Genomic DNA, 20,494 nt, shown 5'->3' with positions numbered 1-20,494 from the left:
CGGTTTGGGAGCGTGGGCTGCAAAACGGGCGTGGGAGTGCTGAGCTCCTCTGCTTTCGTGCTGAAGCCCATCCAGGGACTGTGATGTGAAAAAATGGGGTGGGGTGACAGAAGGCACCGGAGAGTGCTTGTTATGGCCAAGGGGTGATTGAATCATAGAATCATAGAATGCTCTGGTTGAAAAGGACCACAGTGATCATCTAGTTCCAGCCCCCTGCTGTGTGCAGGGTCGCCAACCACCGGACCAGGCTGCCCAGAGCCACATCCAGCCTGGCCTTGAATGCCTCCAGGGACGGGATTGTGTTAATTTGGATTCAGACGATGGAGGTTCGGCCTGTTGGACTCCACGTTTATTTGCCATTGCATCCCGCAGCAAACTGCTTACTGGGGTCTGTGCCTCAGTATCCCACTTGTAAAATGAGGACAGCATTTCCCCAGCTGTAAAGCTGCGGGAGTGCGAACATCAATCCATAGAGCTGTGGGTGGAGGGGGTGGGGGGATGACTCAGGAGAGTGATTTAGAGAGAAAAAACCAAATCTTGCTGGAAGGTGGGGGGAGGAAACAGTGGTACACGACAGGGCGGTGCCGTTGCCACAGCCATTGCACAATGCCACAGTCTCATTTTACTGGTGACTTTATCAGCATTTTTATCAGCGAAATTTGGGATCTGTACCATTATTTTAAAGTTTGTGCTGTGGACACAGCCATGTCAGGTGCCCGTAGCACTGCAGGACTGACTGCTCTGAGGTTTGTGTGGGCCAGCCGTGGAAGCACCTTAGCATTGCAGACCTGGGGGAGCGGTGCACCATGATCTGCTTGGTTATATGTTCCCCTGGAGTTTTCTTTTCCTTTTGTAGTGTCTCTTGAGGGGTTTCATTTAGGGAAGGATAATACAAACCTTAGAGAAAATCTGGCAGAGCAGAAGGTATCGCCCTCCTCCTTGGACAACTGTTGGAGGTTGGGGGACAAATTCTGTTTCTCACACCGCTTTCTTTGTCCTTTCCCCTGCACACAAATATCACTGCCTCACAAAGCCCTCCTCTTGATGGGGTATTCTTTACACACAGAAGAATCTCTGTATTTACTAATACAGAATAGCACAGATTAACAGGTATTTAAAATCATTTTTATCTGGTGTTACTCCACCCTCACACTTCCCAAAGAACTCCCTGTATCTGTTAGTTCAGCCGGCAGTTTGAAATGCTCTTTGTCTCCAAAGTGTGTCCTGGGGAAATAGACTGTTAAACGTGATTGATAGCAATTGATCCACAGTTAGGTATTTACATTGATGAATTTTCTCCTTTTACACTTGATATGCTCAGTATAACCAACAGATTTTCATTTATTACACATAATGCTGCCAGCCCACACCAGTGTATTTATTAAATACACCACTTTAGGTATCATGCTGAGAGCCAGACAGCCCTGTACAGTAGATCCATATTTAAAATGGGCATCTCACGTGGAGCATTTGTACTGAATTTAAAAGAATATATTATATGAAATCAATGGAAGTTTTGGTATTGATTTCAGAGGATGGGAGTTTCAGTCGGTATGGCTCTATCACAGTGAGAGAACTGAAGGGGAGTTGGGAAGCATTGAATTAGGGAGGAAAAAAGCAAGATGCTGTATGAGAGGATGGGAAGGCAGCAAGAGGAGAAAGCACAGCCAGCTGGGAAACATGGGCAGAGGAGAAATGTGCTCAAAAAACTTTGCTCAGAAGCTGTTCCCATTGAGCAGTGATTATGAATAGGGAGGGCTGAATGGTTACATCATATGCAGAAGGCATGTGGCTCGGCTTCAGCTCGGTCCTATGGATTAGCCCGATTACAGCTTCTGGACTTGAAAAATTGCAGGCTGCCTTTTCTGGCTCGACGTTTATTTATTTTTTCAGGAACAGTCAGGAGGGACAAACTGCTGCCACTCACCTCCAGCGCTGGGCATCCCTGGTGGCAGGACTGCTGCCAGCACTGTGCAGCCCCGCGCTGGGGCCGCGAATGGCAGCTCGCAGTGCTGTGCAGTGTGAGCACTGCACCCATTGCACCTTCACTGCTGGCAGCAGCAGCAGCACTCCGCTCTGCCGGCCGGGAGGTTCCTATGTGCAGGAGTGGCACTGCCAGACGAGTGGGGCCGTGGTTATCACTTTGCCACATTCCCAATAACTGCGCTCCACCAGCTGGGATTTCTGTGAAGAGATTGCTTTATTTTGTATTTTTGAGGCAATATCTGAGCATTGATTGCGGGGCTGAGGAGAGGATGAGGAGTGTGGAGGTGGCAATATCTTCACGCCTCCAATGAAGTGTGGGAAGGTGAAGGAGAAAAAAGCTGTTGGGGATGTAAGAAGCGTCCACTGGAGTTCCCCTCCCTCTTCATCCTGTCCCACTCAGGTTGACCACGCTGCTATTTCTAAGGCATTTTATAATGCTACAGAAATACCACCTGCTTCACATTAATACTGCTGATGGGGCACCAATCCCTGTGCGTTCTGTGCCATCACAAATAAAACACGTTTTGCCATAGATGCCTCTGACTGGAGATGCAGGAAGCGGCTCCAAGGGAGCTGAGGGGTAACGTTGGAACTGTAACTCTGTGAAAGAGCCACCAACTGGCTCCGGCAGGGAGGAATGAGAGGCATGTGGGCTCGGCAGGTAAACAAACAAACCGGGGATGTTTGTTAAAATGCCCGAGTGTTTCATCCAGGCGAGAGTAAACACCATCAGCTCCATTTCTCACAGCATGAGAAGCGTCCTAATGTAATATCTTGTATTAGGTGGCAGAAGTGAGGGATCCACCTTTGCCCAAGTTTACAAACCGTATATTTTAAGGAACAGATTAACTTTGCTTAGTGAATAGCTTGCACTCCGCTCGGCAACATTTAGTAATTTTCAAACACTTCTTTGCTTCTGAATAAACACTAAGACCAGAGGTAAGTGTAACTCATCGCTGTGGTGCTGCCTTCATTGAATTTCATGACCCAGTGGTACATCCCAGATAGTAACAGGAATCCTGTGAGATCGTTTCCTTCCAGACAAGGTACACAAACTTTTTTTAACACTAAGCTGTAATGGAGCCTTCAGAGAAGTCTCATTATTGACTTTTTTGCAGGGGAGGACCTAGCAGTGCATGCAGGAGTCCCAGTTACCCATGTACCTGGGGCGTCGGGGCAGGCATGTTCAGAACTAGGAGTTAAGCCAATGGGTTTTGATTACGAGATATATATGTATATTTAATGAGTACCAAACCATATCTGAATGTGATGGTAAAATCCTTAATCAAGTGGCTATGCTGAATACAATTCAGTAGGTAACTAACTAGGATGTCCTCCTCCCGTATGCTTATTGTCTTGGATAACCAGTGAGAGACTTGCACGTATTATTGCTTCATTATTTGTCAATACTTTGTGCCACTGTGCTCTCCCAATATGCTGCTCCTTGCAGCTGGTGAAGGGCACATGAGACACATTGCCTGCCATGGTACAGAGCTGACTGTTTCAAGAGATCTCTTCCCAGGTTGCAAGGAGAGTCTGCTGAATTCATGCAGGGAAGACTGAAAGCAACAGCTCAGAGGATGATGTGTTTCCTTCTTCATGTCAATGAAGCACCAAGATCGAAATTGAATTATGTCAAAATACCAATTAGCAGGGCTTTCTACTTAGTAACATTAGCTTTCACTCTCTGCTTTTGTGACTTATGATTACTAATAAATGTATTTGATGTAGATCTAATTCTATTTCTTTTGCTACAGCAGTTTCTGCATTGCTTATATCAGTTCTGCCCTGGTCCTGACTCCGGCTGGTTTCTGTGGGGGTGAGTTTGGTTCATGCCATTCCTAATGAAGGGCTGACAACCAATTGTTGGTGGGGATTCTGAGCATGAGCAAGTTTTGGAGGTGCCATCTGGTCTTTGACAGCTCAGCTGTTATTAAAAACAAAACAAATCAAAACAAAACAAAACATAAAACAACAACAAGCCACAGCAGCAACTAAAACCAAACCAAACAAACCCAAACCTGAGCCCTCCATCTTTGTCTGGTGGGAACACAACGGGGAGGGAAAACACCAAGAGCTAAACATTATCACTTAAATCACACACAGAACGAAGCCAACACTGAGTTATCTGAATGAGGGCCTGAAAGCAGAAAAAGGACATACGTGCATTGCACAGCTTGAAGTGTCAGCTGGTATGCAGAATGGTGAGTTAGGTGTCTGGAAGGATCGAGCTTAGTAGTGTTGGTTTGTTTACTAATGCTGTGAATAAGATGGAAAATTGATGGAATGTAACAATGTGGTGACTTTTGCATCTGAATTAGTCTGATTTTACAGTGTGTGGATCATGTACTGAGTGTAAAGTTTGGGAAGATGTCACCGATTCTCCTCATTCCAACTTCCCTGCAGATTAATTCGTGACCAAGCCTCGAAGGCAGCAGTACGTTCTCTCTGCTGCAAGTAATGTTCATTCAAATTCAAACGTTCACTCTGATTTAAATGTATTTATTTAGTTTTGCTGAAATGCCCCACGCTACTACTTTAAATGAAGGATTATAGCAGTTCTGTCTGATTCATGCAGATGTTGAAGTGCCACGGCAACAGCTGTGAATGAATCACCAAATGTAAAACTACACACCTAACTATAGGCAGGACATTATTTTTTAGTGTTAGGTCATCCCTGTTTGTGTACCCCCTCCCCAGGTGGCTGAGACACACTTCACTCTTCAGTGGGGCAGATGAGGTACAGCCCTCAGAACTGGAAGAGGGGATTTGGCCTTGGTGGATAAACACACCGAAACTGAGCAGTTGAGATGTGGGACAGAAGTAATTAAGTTTAATAGCAGCTCCTCGGTATGATTAAACACAATAGGACATCTTTGCTGTTTGGCTAGCCAGGGTCACTTCAGCCAGTCGATTCTGGTATAAATGAAAACCAAAAAGCTGCAAAGTATTCCCTGCTATGAAGATCAGTTGTTTCATTGTAACCCCATTCACGCTGGCTGATCAGACCGGTTTACCACTTGTTTTTTTTTGGTGCTGGTTAGTTGCATTTTCTGATATCATCCTAACTCAGCAGGAGCAGCTAGCAGAGCTATTTCCATCTGTCTGGCTCCCCTCACAGCTCTTTCACACCGCCTGCTTCTATACCTACAGAACCCTGAATGTGTCTGCAGCGGTGCACCATGGCCTTGCACTTCTGTGTGTGTCAGCTGGCCTGTCCCTTAATGTGCACTGCTAAAATACTGGATGGATCTGGTTCGGCCCAGAAGTCCTTATTAAGCTCGTTTGTAATTAGAAGCTTGGCAGATAGCTAGATGCAAATAAAACTGATGCAGCGTTTGGCTGTTAGATGAAGAGAGGTCCTGTGCAAACCTCCCCTCCTCTGCTGGCTCCAGCTGTAAGCTGGTTATCCCTGATTACAAGTGTTCAACAGCCTGAATTTTAGTTTTGTCATGTTAGCTAAAGTGCAGTCTACTCTACAACTTTAACTAGATTAAAAGACAGATCAGCTATAATTGGAGTCTCTGATTGAATTAGATTGGGATTACAAATATAATTGGATACTACCCTATGTGAGGCACTTCAAAGGAATTATATCTTCAGAGCATGGAAGCTGAAAAATCAAGAGACTCTGGGAAAGCCTTGATGCTGTTTCCTGTGTGAGTGAAGCTGTCCTGTACTGTTCCTCTGCCTTCAGCAGAAAGACGTTATTTAAAAAACAAGAGGCTAAACAGCCTTTCGACATACATTCCCAAGTAAAGGCAACATAACCTTGCAGTTTCGTAACCTTGCTAGTGATCCGGCCAGATTAGGCTAAAACTGTGCCTGAAAGGAGCTTTAAAACCCAGTAACAAGTCCTAAGTATGGACTAATAGGCCTCAGGTTTTATTGTAGGATATAAGCTAGGAGCCACGTTGAAGCAATGAATTCCTTTTGCTGACATGGCTTTTGCAGACATTTCCATTTGAAAAGAGCAGTTGGTTGAACAATGGTCTCAGCGCTGGTTCAGTGCTTGACACCTTGCAGCATGTAAAGGACAAAGGCTTGGAAACTTTTTTTCCCCCATATGATATCTTTTCCTGTTTGGGGCCTTTGGCCTTTGCGCTGCTGCGAGCCTCGAGCCACCAGAGCTGTGGTTAAGTAGGTCACACCATAAACAGGCTTATCAGCATAACAGCAGGTTCATAATTCAGGCAGGAATACGTTTTGTGAGAGAAGTGAAACAAATCTAGCAGCCCCTTCACTGCCTATCCTTTCCCAACAACAAAATCAGAATTTGACCCTCACAGATCCAGTCCTACTTCAGTGTGAGTCTCCATAAAGATATCAGCTTTATGTGGAGGATGGACGTGGTGCTCTGCTGTGGCTTTGGGTCTCTTCAGTCTTCTACGTCTTGGCCTCATTCAGTGTCCTCTCCTAACCCTCAAAAACCTTCAAATATTCAAGCTGATATGGAAATAAATTGCATGAGATGTTTCAGGGGAAGGCATCCACCCCGGAGTGCTTCTTGGTTGGTTTGGGGATGCTCTGTTGTTACCTTCTGCTTTAGGTTTCATCATGAAGCTGCTCTTGGTGTAAGGGCTGCCGACCCGGAGTCATACGGTGCTCACCCCAGGAGGCTCAAAGTGCCTTTCCACACATGAAATATTGTTTAGAAGATAAAAGTGACCTCAGCAGTTCTATAATCCCCTGAGCCATTCCTTGTAGTGCTCTCGATCCCGGCTCCCTCCACAAACATGCCACAGCAGCAGAGCCCCTTTGCAGGATGCTCACTTCATGAATGATGGCCCACACACCCCCGTTCACCCACCCTGGCTGCTGGCTGTCAGTGGCACCAGTGTTCAGAGGAACTCCAAGACGAACTGCATCTCATTTGTTGGGTATTTTTTTGACACTCCACAACTGGGTATTTTCAGGGACGATGACAGATGCATTAAAACAATGCCGTACCCCAAAAGAAAACCTATAATCACAAAACAAAACAAAACAAAGCTATGGGACTCGGCTCCTTTGTAACAGAACATGAACAGCTAGGAGAGGTTTTATTTATGTCATACGTATACACAAGATTTATGCTTGCAATTAAGTTTCAGTGTAAATTAGACTTGCCTGCATGTCTGTTTAATTGCAGGTGCAAAACAACTCGTTAAAATATCTTCTTCCCCTCTTGGGTCTGTAAGGGGTTTACATCTGAGCTTCAGAACTCCACACGTACTTTGCAGATGCCCGTTGTGCCTTGCAAAAGCAACAGACTCAAACTCTGAAGTGTTCAGATGGTAAATGGTGTCTTCCACATTTTAATTAACATGGTAATCCAACAAAAAGTCCTTTTCTTTTGTTTCAGTATATAATTCCCTCCGTTTTGCACATCAAGAGAGTATAAACCAAATCCAAATATTGATACACGCTGAGGCTGTAGATACAAGTGAAAAGGTACCTTTCTTGTGCTTGAGATTTTCCAATTTCTAAGCCCGGTGTTATGTGACAACTTTAGCATGAGCAATCTTTATCTCTGTGCCAGTTAATTGAGAGAGCTCAGATTACCCCGAGGAGCCAATCGCTCCGGGTGGGGGTTGCTGTAATTTAGGACACCAGGAATTTTGACTCCAAGAACAATTCTTTTCAAACTTTGCTTTTCATCTCCGAGATCAGCTTTTGCATTTTCAGAGGAGCAAACCAGGAGCACGGCGGGGCTGGGCAGTCACCTTGGATGCACTGAAGGCCAACTGAAGAGAGGGAAACATTGCAATTTCCTTTATTTACTAAGCTTGCACCATTCCCGACTGTGTGTGACTTGACAACGATATATTGATTTTTCAGGAGTTTCTCCTTACATTTACAAAAGAAAACGAAATTACTGATTGGAAAGAAAAACCTCTTTGTTCTGTTTTGTAAAGGAAATGTTTGCGTTTTTTGGTTTTTTTTTTTTTTCCTGTGTTTGGAAGAAATAGAAATGCATTAAAAGAAGAAAAGGAGAAAGAAGATGATGTTACAGGAATCAATACAGAGAATTGGTGAAGGAACATCCTGTATGATTTTTAGAAGATCATTTTTCATATATTAAGTTTCCTCCACAGCTTCTCCGGTTGCAGTTTGATTTCTGAGGTTTACTGGTAGGCTTTAGGATGCTGAAACCTGTTGGTATTGTTCTTTTGAGAAAAATAAGGAGGAGAAAACTTGGGGGCCACCTGAGGCAGCCCTGAAAAACGCATTTATTTATCAGCCCTGCAGCTGTGTCAACGAGGTGTAACACTGTTGCCCAAGGGCTGACAGACTTGATCATGCATCATTGATTTGCAGGGCGTTCCCTCAACAATGTGCAACTGCAGAACATCCCAAGTGGCATCCCAAGAACAGCTCAGCCCCCGGCCTCACACAGAACCACCCCAAAGCCCAACCCCGTGTGCCAGTGGTGTCCCACCACTCTCTGGGGTGCAGCCTTCCCCCACCGAGCTCCTCCCCAGAGCCACCCCCCCGGTCCCCATTGCCCCATGAGGAGCTGCAGCCATTGCTGGGCCTCCCCTCAGTCTCTGCTCCAGGCTGAACAAACAAAGGGAGCTCAGCTGCTCATCACACACCGTGTGTGCGCCAGATCGCCATCTTTGTGGCCTCCATTAGAGACTGTCTGACCAGCAAGCAGGCTGTCACCCTCATTTCCCCTTCTATCTCGGGCAATCAGTTATTCGCAGAAGACGACAAAGATGCAATCAGGAGAAGCGGTGTTTTCTCTCAGGGTGAAGTTACTGCATAAAGATGGGAGAAGCCTTTAGTTTGGGTGGCATGAGACTTTGGATGGGTTTCCATGTTCATGGAGCCAGCTTTAGCCTGATGGCATTTAGCATCAGCACTGAACAGCAACACAGCTAGGTGCTCCCTCCTTTCTCCTGTGCTTTTTATGCTGCAGTCACTGAGAAACAGCCAGCAAAGAAGTTGCTAACTCAGCTGGCTCATTTCCTCAGACCACAGACACAAAGAAATCGTTTGTGGGCACAGGGGATGGGCATGGGGCTGGAGCAGGCGTAGGCGGCTCTGGGGGCACCCAGCCATTACCTGCTCCAAGTTGCCCTTCTTGTGCCAAACCCCCACCAGCACAGCTCACCGCGACAGCATCAGCTCTCAGCACTTTCAAGTTTGAAGAAAACTGTGCTTTTTGTTTGTTTGCTTCATTCCTTTTTTGCCACCACTGTAAATTCACGTCTAGGAAAGGGGAAATTAGTCTGCAATTACGTACTTATTAGGCATTCTGAAGCTCAGTTAATACATTCTATAACCCTTTGAGATGTGGGGGAGGTCTGCTGGATGCACAACGTAGACAAACACTGGCAGTTTCTCCCTCCAGCTTTGTTTCCCTGTGTTTTCAATTCAATAGATAGTGCTGTGTGTAAAGATGACTGAACTCGGATCAGTCGGGCTGTAACTGCAGCTACCCGTGTTGGGCTGGGAGTCAGCCTGGCTGTGCGTTATTTCAGGCCCTGCCCGTATGAATGGAGTTGCTTCAGCACGAGGAATTTTGCAGCAATAGCCCGGGGCAGCCGTACACAAACAAGCAGCCGCTCAGGGAGGAATACTCCGAATGAGTAACCCAGGATACAGTTTCCTGGGCTAGGGTTGGTTTACCTCAAGTCGCGGAATTCTATAACAGGGACATCACTTTTTTTGTTTGCTTTAAGATACTCTACCCCATCTTTTTCTAATGAGGGACTGGGGGTGTTCCCCAGGGCTAAGCTGCTTTTCACATATTTTGGTATCTACAGGGATTTATCAGGAACAGTTATGCTAAAATAAGGCATTATATAGCTAAGGGCTTGCAAGGAGCTTGAAATTTCAGGAAACAAAGAAAGGATTGACAGTGTGTGAAGCCCACATGCATACCACAGTGCAAACCCCAGTTTGCTTGTCCCGGGGGTGTTGCAGGCTGTCCCCTAATTTCTGTACAGCTCTGCACTGAATTTGTGCTAGTGAAGACCATGAACACGTTTAGCTCACCTGATGCTCCGCCTAGCAAAAGCGTGCTACTGATAATACGAAATAGGAAGGACAAAAATCATCATCCATAGATTCACCTGTGTAGCCTAAGGAATGGGCTCTCCAGCTTTTCCTTTGGGATGTCCCTCCACAGCCAGAGGACATCTCGCACATACGCTGTCCTACCCCGTGGGTGGGTGCAGATGGGCTCTGGCCCAGCATGGCAGCCTGTCAGCCGCTCTCCTGCCCTGCTCCTTATCAACATTCATTCAAGGAACACTGATTGTATTTATTCAGGCTTTACGTGGAATTGTGTGTTATCTGCAATACATTATGGAAATTCCATCCGTGCATTTCTGAGAAAAGAGGGAAAATGCTCTAATTCAGTAGTGCCTGTCTAAGGATGCATGTCTGCAAACTTCATGAGTTCTGGGGACGTATCAATACGTGGCCAGCTGATGGCACTTCTGGAAATGAATGCCTGCTTTCAGAGCACTCACTGTTGTATCAAGCAGTTTCTTGATACAAACTGTTGGGTTTCGGGTTACCAGCTCCCACGATATTTGATGTTTCATTTAGAACTGAAGTTCTTAGAGAAACAAATGGTTGTATGAGAAGCTTTTCTTCCGTGGACCTGTAAAGTAATCTTAAAACATGTGATAACAAAGAACATCTTGAAAATGTGGGGTCTCCGTGGGGTTCACCCCAAGGTCACAATCCCCAGAGAATAAACAGAACATTTCCAGAATATATATGGATGGATGGACGGATGGATGGACGGATGGATAGATAGATAGATAGATAGATAGATAGATAAAAAAATCTCAGGGTTTTTTTCTAGAGCTTTTTGGGAAATCTAAGCTAATACCGTCATTCCCCCTCCCCTCCCCCCAGTACCTGTGAAGCAGAATTCTCTGTTTAACTCACTCATATGTGAAATGTATTCATTCAAACTCAGTGCACGTTCAGTTCTCCAGATACCATCAATGATACGTGAATAAAAAGAGATGCAGGTAATCAGATTTTGGCCCGATGGCTTCAGTCTCTTTCTGGTTTTAGTCTGATGATCACAGTGGGTAAATAGATGGCAGCGATACAACTTGGCACAGGTATTAAAAATAAGGAAAAGAAATCTCAAGGGAGATGGATGGCAGGAAGTGAAGTAATGGATGAATAAAGAGAAAGAAGTGTTCTGAGCGGTGTGTCACTGTGATAGATTGGCTCCAAGTGACAGATTCCTTGGAGGTAGAAAGACATGTCAGCACGACCACATGAGCAGGCCCAAGGTGGGCCACCAGCCATAAGGCAGGTTTGCCAAATTGCCTTGGGTTTGTTATATTTATGAGTTTTAAAAGCGTGTAAACTATTTGTTGTTTTTTGTTGTTTGTTGTTGTTGTTTATTTTCTTTCCCAAAGAGAATAACCATAAATAATGCAGGAGAAGGCTGAGTGCAGCACTGCAGCAAGCTGTGGTCATCTGCATTCTGATGAGTCTGAGATTTGGGTGTGTGGGATGGGGTCTGTGTAGAATGAGACTTTGGGGCTGCATCGTAGTATCAAGGAAGAAAACTTTGACCTAAGTAGCCCATTATTGCTGCCCTTGTACGTCTCATTGTCTCTTGTCTTCTACCTGCAGAATCCCTTTGCAGGGCGTTTGCACAGTACCTCCTCCTGACGTGTCTGAGCACCAATGCTTGATGGTGTGCTCAGGGCAGGCAGTGAGAAGGAGCTTGCATTAAGCTGATGTGAGATAACCAGCCACCACGTTAGGCTTCATCTTGACCTGGAAACCAGAGTATAGATTAGACCCCAAAGCCTGAGGTTAAGCAACCCTTGCAGATACGCTATTAGCAATTACAGTTAAACAAAGATAGTTCTGTCATCCAGTCTGTGCCTGAAACTTTTAAAGCCTTGTCTCTGTGGCCATGAGTCCCTCAGCACCATAAATCACTTCACAGAAAAAGCATTTCCTATGAATTTGCTGTCTAACATAATAAAATATCTCTCGAATGTCACGTCCCCTTTTTATGTGTCTCTCTTCAAAATTTAAATGATTTTATTTCCTGCTGGAGTCGGCCTATTGTTTAATCTTTAAAAGCTTCTTGCCTGATTTTCAGAAGTGCTGAGCACTCACAAATGGAGTCAATGGGTTCAGTAAACGCTCAAAATCCTTTTCAGACGGAGGTGTGTTTGTATGTTTGGGCATTTCGATGATGCTGTTGATTTGAGCCCGTCTGATGTTTCAGATTTCCCAATTCGTGGGCGGTGGAGAATCACACTGAGGGAATTTGTGCTGCACGGAGGGATGGGGGTCTGCTCTGAAGAAGCACCGCAAGAATTAAAACCAAAAATGGATCCAAAATCCCATTGCTGGCTGTCCAGCTAACAACTCACCTTAAGTAGTATTTAATCTTCTGAAGAATGATTACTGCTTGCAAACATGTTAGCGAGAACAAAACAAGATTGGCCGAGGATCCATATGTTACGATTATTGGCTCTTGCAGCGGTAATGTGGGTGGGCTGGAGGCTGAATTTTTCAGGAAGAGATGCACAGGGAGAGAGGGCAGGAGCACGGCGGGACCGCGCAGCGCCGAGGCTGCTCTGTATCTGAACTTCCTCCATGGAAGTAAAATATTTTGCTTATAAAGAATTTTCATAAACATGTCTTAGGATGTGTATTAGAGGTACGTCTTAGGATGTGCATTAGGAGTAAGCTAAACAAGATGATATAAACACAGGGATGGCCTGTAATAGGAGAATGGATGGCCTGCCCCGCTCCCCCCGCTGCCCCCTCCTCCTGGCGAGGCCCCCCCGCACACAGCCGGCCCATTGCCCACATGGGCGCTCCCACCCCGGGATGCTTCACCCGGCAGCACAGAGCTCATCGGAGGAGCTCCTTTTTCAGATGCCCTAAAGCTGCTACTACACCTCAGCCGTCTTCATACAAAGCTACGAAGGGCAGATCTACCTCAGAGCTGCCTCAGTGCCAAAGGTTCTCAGCCAACGCAAAGAACAAATCGAAGGAGCAAGGTGGTTTTTTGATGGATTTGCTGTTATGTGTTTAGCCAAAGCATCCTGCCTGATTTTTAGAGGTGTTTGAGTGCTGGCAGATGGAGATAAGCAGGTGAAGGGCCTTTCATTCAGCCAGGGCAGGTGCCTCCTTCTCACTGAAATTCAGAAATACCTCAGAAGCAGTTTCCCTTTCCTTTTATCTCCCAGTCCTGATGCCCGTTAAGCCCTGACTGAGGCAAACCTCAGCTAGAGAAATCAGGTGGTCACCATTTAAAATCTGGTAGTTGCTAAATATAGAGCAAGTGTCTAATTGGAGACTTTCCCATTAACTCCTGAGTTAGAACTGCCACCACATCCGACCTACGGAAAGGTACCGGTGTGGTCTGAATGATAATGGTTGAGCTGAAATGCTTTCGTTCAGAGAGAGGGCAGCAACTGAATGAAAATCGGCAGGGATCTTTGGAGCCAGGGAGGACAGTGTAAGTTATAATCAAGTTTACTGTATAAAGCACTAATTACACACCCGTGGTATTCATCAGACTAAAATGCTTCCTGTGTGATGTAAAACAAAATATGGTAAAGATTAAATTAATCCTGCATGTTATAGATGAAACTATGTTTCTAATAATTTGCAACTAACAATAACTTCAAATGGCAACTGTAAAAATAGAGTGTTTTGGAACCTTAAGAGATTAAAATAAGTAACACATGGGCCATAATCATCTCGGAGGCCTGGACTGCGGTTAGCATCACCTTCAGAAATATAATACTTCACTGCTGAATGAGGCGAGCAAAAAAGCCGGCCCAGTGTAGGCTCAGTAATGCTGGCCAGAAAAGGGCTTTTTACCTCTGAAACCAGGGATGGCTTTAAGCTAAGCTGACAAGAAGTCAACACAGTCTGAGCTTGTGAGGCCTGACAGTGCCTGGCATTGCTGTTAGTAGCAGGACTGTGAGGAATAAACAACGGTGCACAGCTCAGCTGCCAGCAGTGCCCCCGGGAGCACTACGAATTGGGTCCCATCCTCCTGCCTTCACCCCCAGCCCACACTGCAGCCCCACATGGCACAGCCGACACAAACACAGCGCTCCTTTCTGTGCGTTGATGCCATCCCCTCCTCACAGCCGAGCAACATGTGACCAATGCATTAGAGAAGGGAGCTTGTAAGCAAAACAACAGCAGTTTGCTTTCTCGACAAAGTAATTAATTTGGATTATTATTTTTTGGAGCGGCGGCTCCGCGCTGCTCCATGGACAGGAGCTGAATCGGTCCTGTGAGAGCGCCGACGGATGGCAACAGCAGCTGGGGAAAGCTTCCCACCCATAGCACTGCTGTGCCGCCCCAGCGCAGCCAGCAGAGCCAATTTCCACCTGGTAGCAAACAAACAGTGCCTGCGTGAAGGTACGGGACGTGGAGGCTCTCTCGCACAGGGGCTTTTTTGACCCGTTCCCCTGTTTGTTCTGTGGCCCCAGCCTGATTCATCCCCCTTTTTGTCTTTCTGCTCCGTCTCGTAGGCTGCATCACTAACAACTTGGTGCTATTTAGTTTTATTTGCTCTTAAAATGAACAAGGCATTCTTAGGATGTGTTATGTGATACTACTGCTTTGTTACTTCCCCTGGATAATAAACAGTCTGGAAATTAATGATTTATAAAGGGTTAGTGCCTGTGTGACAGAGCCGAGAAGCAGCGGTGACTCTGATCCCGCTTGTGCCTGTAACTCCCAATACTTTAATGAGTCACTGCTGATGGACATTTTTTCAGAATCATGCCCAGTGCACTTCTTTAAACGTGATGAAGTCAAATGAGCAATTAGCATTAATGCAGTGGCCACCGATGAAGGCACCTCGTGGAAGTCATCGCTCTATTTTCTTTGCAATGAAATACCCACGCAGCTGAATTATATTAGAGAGGCACAATTCTGCACGGTAAACTCCAGTCGGGCCTTGTTTGTTGTACAAATAAGCTTGGGCCCTGCAGGATTTAGGAAGGGGGAGGGGTGCACCATCCCAGCCCTGCAGAGCACTGCTGGGCAGCCCCACTGCCATGGGGCAGCACGGTGGGCTCCCAGCAGCGCAGTCTGGAGCTGCACCACACAGGGACTCGAGGGGCAGCCCAGAAACCCCTCCACCATTTTTTTCCCCACAGTCCCTTTAGTGCTGATCCACCAATCTGTGATCCACTTCTGGATCTGTTGCCAGCCCCTTCTGTCATGGAAGCATGGTCACACCTGCCACTTACACCTTCAGCTCTTATCAAGTTTTATCAAACAAAGTCAGGAATACACTGCAAGACACAAAGGGTTTGATCTTGCAATGAAACTTAATCGTCTACTAATGTGAAACAGAATTGTGCTGAAAAGATGAGCTTATTCTGCACATATCCTCCCGTGCAGTTGCCCTGCACTTGATTTAGCTTTCATGGAGTGGCACAAGCCCTCCCCCGGCCATGTACAGACATACCCTATTTAGTGGAAATCCACTCGAGCACACCCTTGGCAAATACAAAGGAGTAACACCAAATGATACAGCAACAATTCTGGAGGCTGCTACTAAAAATCTAGCTTTGCTAGGAATGGCTGCTACAGCTGAACTGAAAAAGATTCCTTTTATCAGCTGTGCATCTGCACAAATGTCATTAAAATCCATGCAGAAATACTAGAAAGCAATTCTCATGCAAGATCCTCAGTACTTTCATGAGACACAAATACGTCCTGGGCTGAGCACGTGGGGTATAACACCCTCACACAATGGGCTTTTGTTATTGAGCTCAGGAGAGGCTCCAGTATAACTTACCATACAATGGTGCAGTATAAGAGATGTGCAAATCCGCAAACACCCCCACAGCGTTTTGTGGTTTTGAAACAGCATGGTAAGATCACGTAACCTAAACTGCAGATGTAGGAACAGACCGGGCATTTCCAGCACCCCCAGCTCCATTGCTGAGACTCGGGGTCATTGTCTTTAAAACACTTCCAGTGTCATGGATCAGCGGCTACGTGAAAAGGAATAACGCGACGGCATTATGTGTGGGGCTTTGCTCAGATGTGCCTGTGAGCACTGTAAGAGGCTTGGTGTCTCTCAAACTTTCTGAGGTCGGCACACATATGGGGGTCCCTCTCTCTCATTGCTGTTTTCTGCAGAGAACTCACCATAGGAAAGGAGAGCTTAACAGACATCGGAGGTTGGGTAGCAAAGTGGTTGGGAACTGAAAGAGAGAAAAGTGCAATGAAAACTGTAAGAGGTCGCTGTATTTTTCTGAAAGATTAATATCAACTCTGCAGGAAAAAGGCATGTCTACAGGCTGCTAATTTATTACCAGTAAAGCTTGGTTTAATAAACTTGTGGTAAATATTTTCTGCTTTTAAGACCCTTTAATGCTTCAGAGGCTCCCATTTGCTTAGGGTCCCTAGGGATGCTGGTGCCAATGAGATGTTTCATTAATTATGTTGCACAAATAAGCCAAATATTGCACAAACACATGTAGCAACATCATGAGGAATGCAGCAAGGACTCCTAACTCCACACTGAGCAGAGCTGCCCAGCTGGGTGCTCCTCTGAAGGACAGCTAGAGCCTGAAGCACACGGCTGGGACCTGCGCACACCCCAAAACTGCACTGCTACTGTTTGGGCCAGCACAGAACTGCCAATAGTTTTCCCCTGGAAATCCCAAACGTGCCTCTCCCAGTGCATGGCACTATTAAAATAGGAATAGAGAGGGAAAAAAACAGTGTTGCAAAGGCACTGCAGATCCCTTACATACCATCCGGTTGGGAACTACGCATGTATCATGAGATACCTGAGGATGCTGAAGTCTGAGATTGTGTTCCCACAGTTGTCTTGCTGTGGCTCCACCTGGAAGGAGCAGCATGTTGCTGGAAGGAGCCTGGAGGTGGGCAGTCCTGGGTCATGCTCACATTGTTCTTGGTGCTGGAAAGGGAAAATATCAGCGGTGTGAGTGGCTACACTGCAGGAACACGAAACATAGCAGGGAAAGGGAATAACCAGGGACATTTCACAGCCATTAGTAAAAGGTCACTGAAGGCACAAAATGATCGCACCTCTCAGAATAAAGGCTGTTGGTAGAGCTATTACAAAGGTGATTATCCCAGAGGAGCACATTGAGATAGAAATTCTTGTTTTGATTTTCACCTTACCTTTTTCCTTGCATAACACATACGTACTGCAACAAAAAGCACATCTCCTCTGGGCAGGTGAAAGCCCCCATTGAATGGGCAGTTGATAAAAGCTGGAGATAAACTCTTGGCCAGTCTTTATCTAAACCAACTATTCCTATAATCTGTGTTTTCAAACCAAGAGGCAAAATTAACACAAACTCTGTGGTAACTGGGAAATGGGAAGGTGCTGTTGGACTGGTTGGTCCCAGGAGCAATTGCATAAGCACACTGCAGTACTTACAGCTGAGGGAGACCTTAAGAGCACACGCTGACAGTGTACCATATGTCAGGGCACGTGCTGCTTTATATTACTTGGTGCAGATTTGGGAAGGAACTGTACTTGGCTTCTATATGAATTTTAAATGAATTGTTAACACATTTTATGAATCTGGTAAAGGGGCGCTGATGCAGGAGAAAGCACATGTCGGTTCTGCAAGATGGAGTAAATAAATCATGACTTTCACAAGATAAAACTTTATTGAGCAGCAATAAACAACAGAAGTACTTCTAACAGCATTTAAAGCCATGTAAAAGAAAGCACAAAGGGTTGACTGCCCCAGGTATGTGTTCTTGTAACAGCTCACATAGAACTGATGGAGAGAAGGCGCGTTGCTGGAGGAGGGAGGGACAGAGTGCTGTGTAGGATTGCACATTGGCTGCTGTGCTGCAGTTCCCATGGTCTTTGGTCCCTGATTTCTCTCAGCACCTACACTTGTTGCTCATATCAACTACAACACTTTGGTGCCTTTCCCTAGACGTAATTCTCTTGCTCTGCCTTTCCCCACCATAAACTTCTCTGCTCTTTTGTCCCAGGGACAGTTTTGGAGCAAAGAACATGCTGTCTGTGCCTGGTGCACATTCCCAGTAGGTGTCCCAGAACCTGTGGAACCACCAGATGGACCCTGGCCTCCAACAGGCTCCTCATCTGAGCACACTCCTTAAGGCTCCTGCCTTCCTAGGAACACATACGCTGTAGGATCAGTTGTGAGACAGACAGTGCCCACCGAGTTACCCAGTCCCACCTTTTCTCATGTCGGCTCCCTCCTCTGTGCTGCACACCATCCCATGTGCTCCTCCAGCTGTCCCTGCAAATTTGTCTCCTCGTGCTCAGGATACCCAGGAAGGTTGTTACTGCCCTAGGTGGAATCCCCAGGTCCAGGTGCAGCCCCTCTGGTCTTCCTGCAAAGCTGCAAGAGGCATTCCAAGGCAGTGTCATTCCTGGAAGACTAAAAAAGCCAGGATTGATTTCCCCTCAGCATGAAGATGGGCAGCAGGAGTCAAAACTGGTACCAAAGCATTTTCTGTCAGTTAACCAGAACTCAGCTTACAGTGGGAGATAACAAGCAGTCCGTACGGTCCTCTTGGTGGGTGCAGCAGCCTGCACACAGGCCCTGTGCTACTTTGAGATGTAATTCCATTAGACCATCATGAACACTGACTTTACTTCAGATATATTCTACTGGTCTGGCCTGGTTGACATGCCTTTACAAAGAACTTGAAATACAACTACAGTGAGGGTTTTCAAGATAAGATGTTACAATGAGAACATAGATTACTGTGCAGAAGGATTTTTCCCTCCAATACTGGGTCAAAGTGCAAAAGATACTTCTCTAAACTTACCCGAGTAGCATTCAGTTCAAACTCTGATGTAAATAGGCTTTTATACAGTGAGAAATACCATTGTGCTTTAGCCCAGCACTGTCAGATTTATCAACAAATAGTTCACTAAATTTTTAGGTGCAGCTGTGAGCTGATGAAGTCAATAGCAACATTCCCATAGAGCTCAATGGGACCAGAGCTCCAGTCTGATTTGAGAAGTTAGGAGCCTCAAACTTTAGGGCTTTGGTTTGATTTCACTTCAAAACTACATTCCGATTCATTATTTCTTTGCATGTTAGGACATGGACATGTCCTTGTTAGACACATGGACACTGGGATGATCACAATTGATCGAAACTGGGAAATGAAAAAAAATACAAAGTTTTCTTACATAAACACATAGGCAACAACACTTCATGTTCCCAGGAAAATTGGCATATTGTGCAGACTCAGTTTCAAGCAACTATTCCCTTATCTTGCTTCAGCACTCAGTGAATACAAGAGTAACTTACTTCATCCCAGTAGTTTCTGGGTTCCTGGGGAAATCCCCTTAACCTTGGTCTTCCAGAGGTACCCACACAAGAAGAGAGATGAATCATTCCTTTCAGGAAAAATATTTTGCAGAGTAATAAGTATCAAAGGAAAAAAAGTCACTTGCCTGATCGATTCCTTTTGGTTCAGCACGAAGTAGAATGAAACCTCTTGCAATGGGACAGTCTTACTTCTCCTCTAGTGTGCTCACTGCAGACAGCAGCCCAATAAATCTGTTCTTCAATGTGTCCTTAATATCAGCAGCTGACAAAGGCTCAGCTGAGCACTGTATGCTCAGTGATGATATAACTGAGGTCTGAGATAGGTAACTTTATATGTACACAACAGTAATCTCCCCTCCATGAGGACATTTTTAAAACACCCTGATAAAGAATTAAAACAGAGAGATGCAGAAAGAGGTGAAATTATTCAGGATATACAATAGAGGAATTTTATTACCAAACTGACTGCATTATAAATCAAGTGCTCTGTAAATGCAATAAAACAATTGTTTAGTCTGCATGATTCATACCCCAAACCTCAGTATTCTGTGTTTTGATCTTATTGCAGCAATAAACTGTCTAGACAGCAATTAACAAACTGTTTTTCCTTCAGATGTTTGGAGTGCCTTTGCTGCCTGATCGGCACTCAGAAATACAGGGCTTTTTCTTCTATTCCGATTAATTATCAGGTTGATCAAGAGGCATGGTTAGCCATCCTCTGTAATTGCACAGCATTTCTCTTTAAGTGAATTGCTATAGGAGAAATACCGATAATATTGTTTTTCATTAGTACTAAGTGGCAAAGATAATGATTTGTTTTACCATGGTGGTCCAGAATAAGTGTTAAAGTAGAATTTATACTGACAAATAGCATGCCATTTTAGGCCTCCATTCAACAAGCTACTTGTGTGCATGCCCAACATTGTGTGTATCTGCAATCCTGGTAGGAAGGGTTTAAATTTTGGTGCATGACACAATACTGCTGAATTCCATCGCGTGTAGCTTCCTCCAATCTCTGACTGGACAAATGGAGGAGCAGTTGTGTTGCTTTTTGGTCTTCAGCTTGATGGTTTGCCAGTAGGAGGTGAAATGAGAAGGGTCCTAAAACACAGGTGGTCAAAAAGATACTCAAGAAAGCCCTGCAGGAAAGGAATAAAGAGTGCTCCTACAGATACTCCTTTCATGTAAGGGATACGATGTAGCCTTAAACAAATCCCTATATGATC

General features: G+C 45.4%; 1 long non-coding RNA gene and 2 other non-coding genes across 9 annotated transcripts; all 3 read right to left on the bottom strand.

Annotated features, from left to right (window-relative positions):
* Positions 1–5,855: 5,855 nt before the first annotated feature.
* Positions 5,856–19,466, bottom strand: LOC121107357. Of its 7 annotated transcripts, none has more exons than XR_005841358.2 (5): positions 18,465–19,466; positions 18,159–18,362; positions 16,722–16,888; positions 15,755–16,166; positions 5,856–11,733 (listed from the first exon to the last, which is right to left on the bottom strand). It is a non-coding gene; the product is annotated as an uncharacterized LOC121107357 (long non-coding RNA). The 7 variants fall into 7 exon arrangements; XR_005841361.2 differs by having other exon boundaries at positions 5,856–15,953; positions 16,111–16,166; XR_005841359.2 differs by having other exon boundaries at positions 16,111–16,166.
* MIR1687 (microRNA 1687) lies at positions 8,877–8,965 on the bottom strand. The gene has a single exon (NR_035180.2). It is a non-coding gene; the product is annotated as a microRNA 1687 (primary transcript).
* MIR6677 (microRNA 6677) lies at positions 11,584–11,692 on the bottom strand. The gene has a single exon (NR_105546.1). It is a non-coding gene; the product is annotated as a microRNA 6677 (primary transcript).
* Positions 19,467–20,494: the final 1,028 nt, after the last annotated feature.

The sequence above is a fragment of the Gallus gallus genome, chromosome 20 (genome assembly GCF_016699485.2).
Source record: "Gallus gallus isolate bGalGal1 chromosome 20, bGalGal1.mat.broiler.GRCg7b, whole genome shotgun sequence".
Taxonomy (NCBI): Eukaryota; Metazoa; Chordata; class Aves; order Galliformes; family Phasianidae; genus Gallus; species Gallus gallus.
Note: the sequence above shows the minus strand (reverse complement) of the source record. Positions and strands in the feature narration are given on the sequence as shown.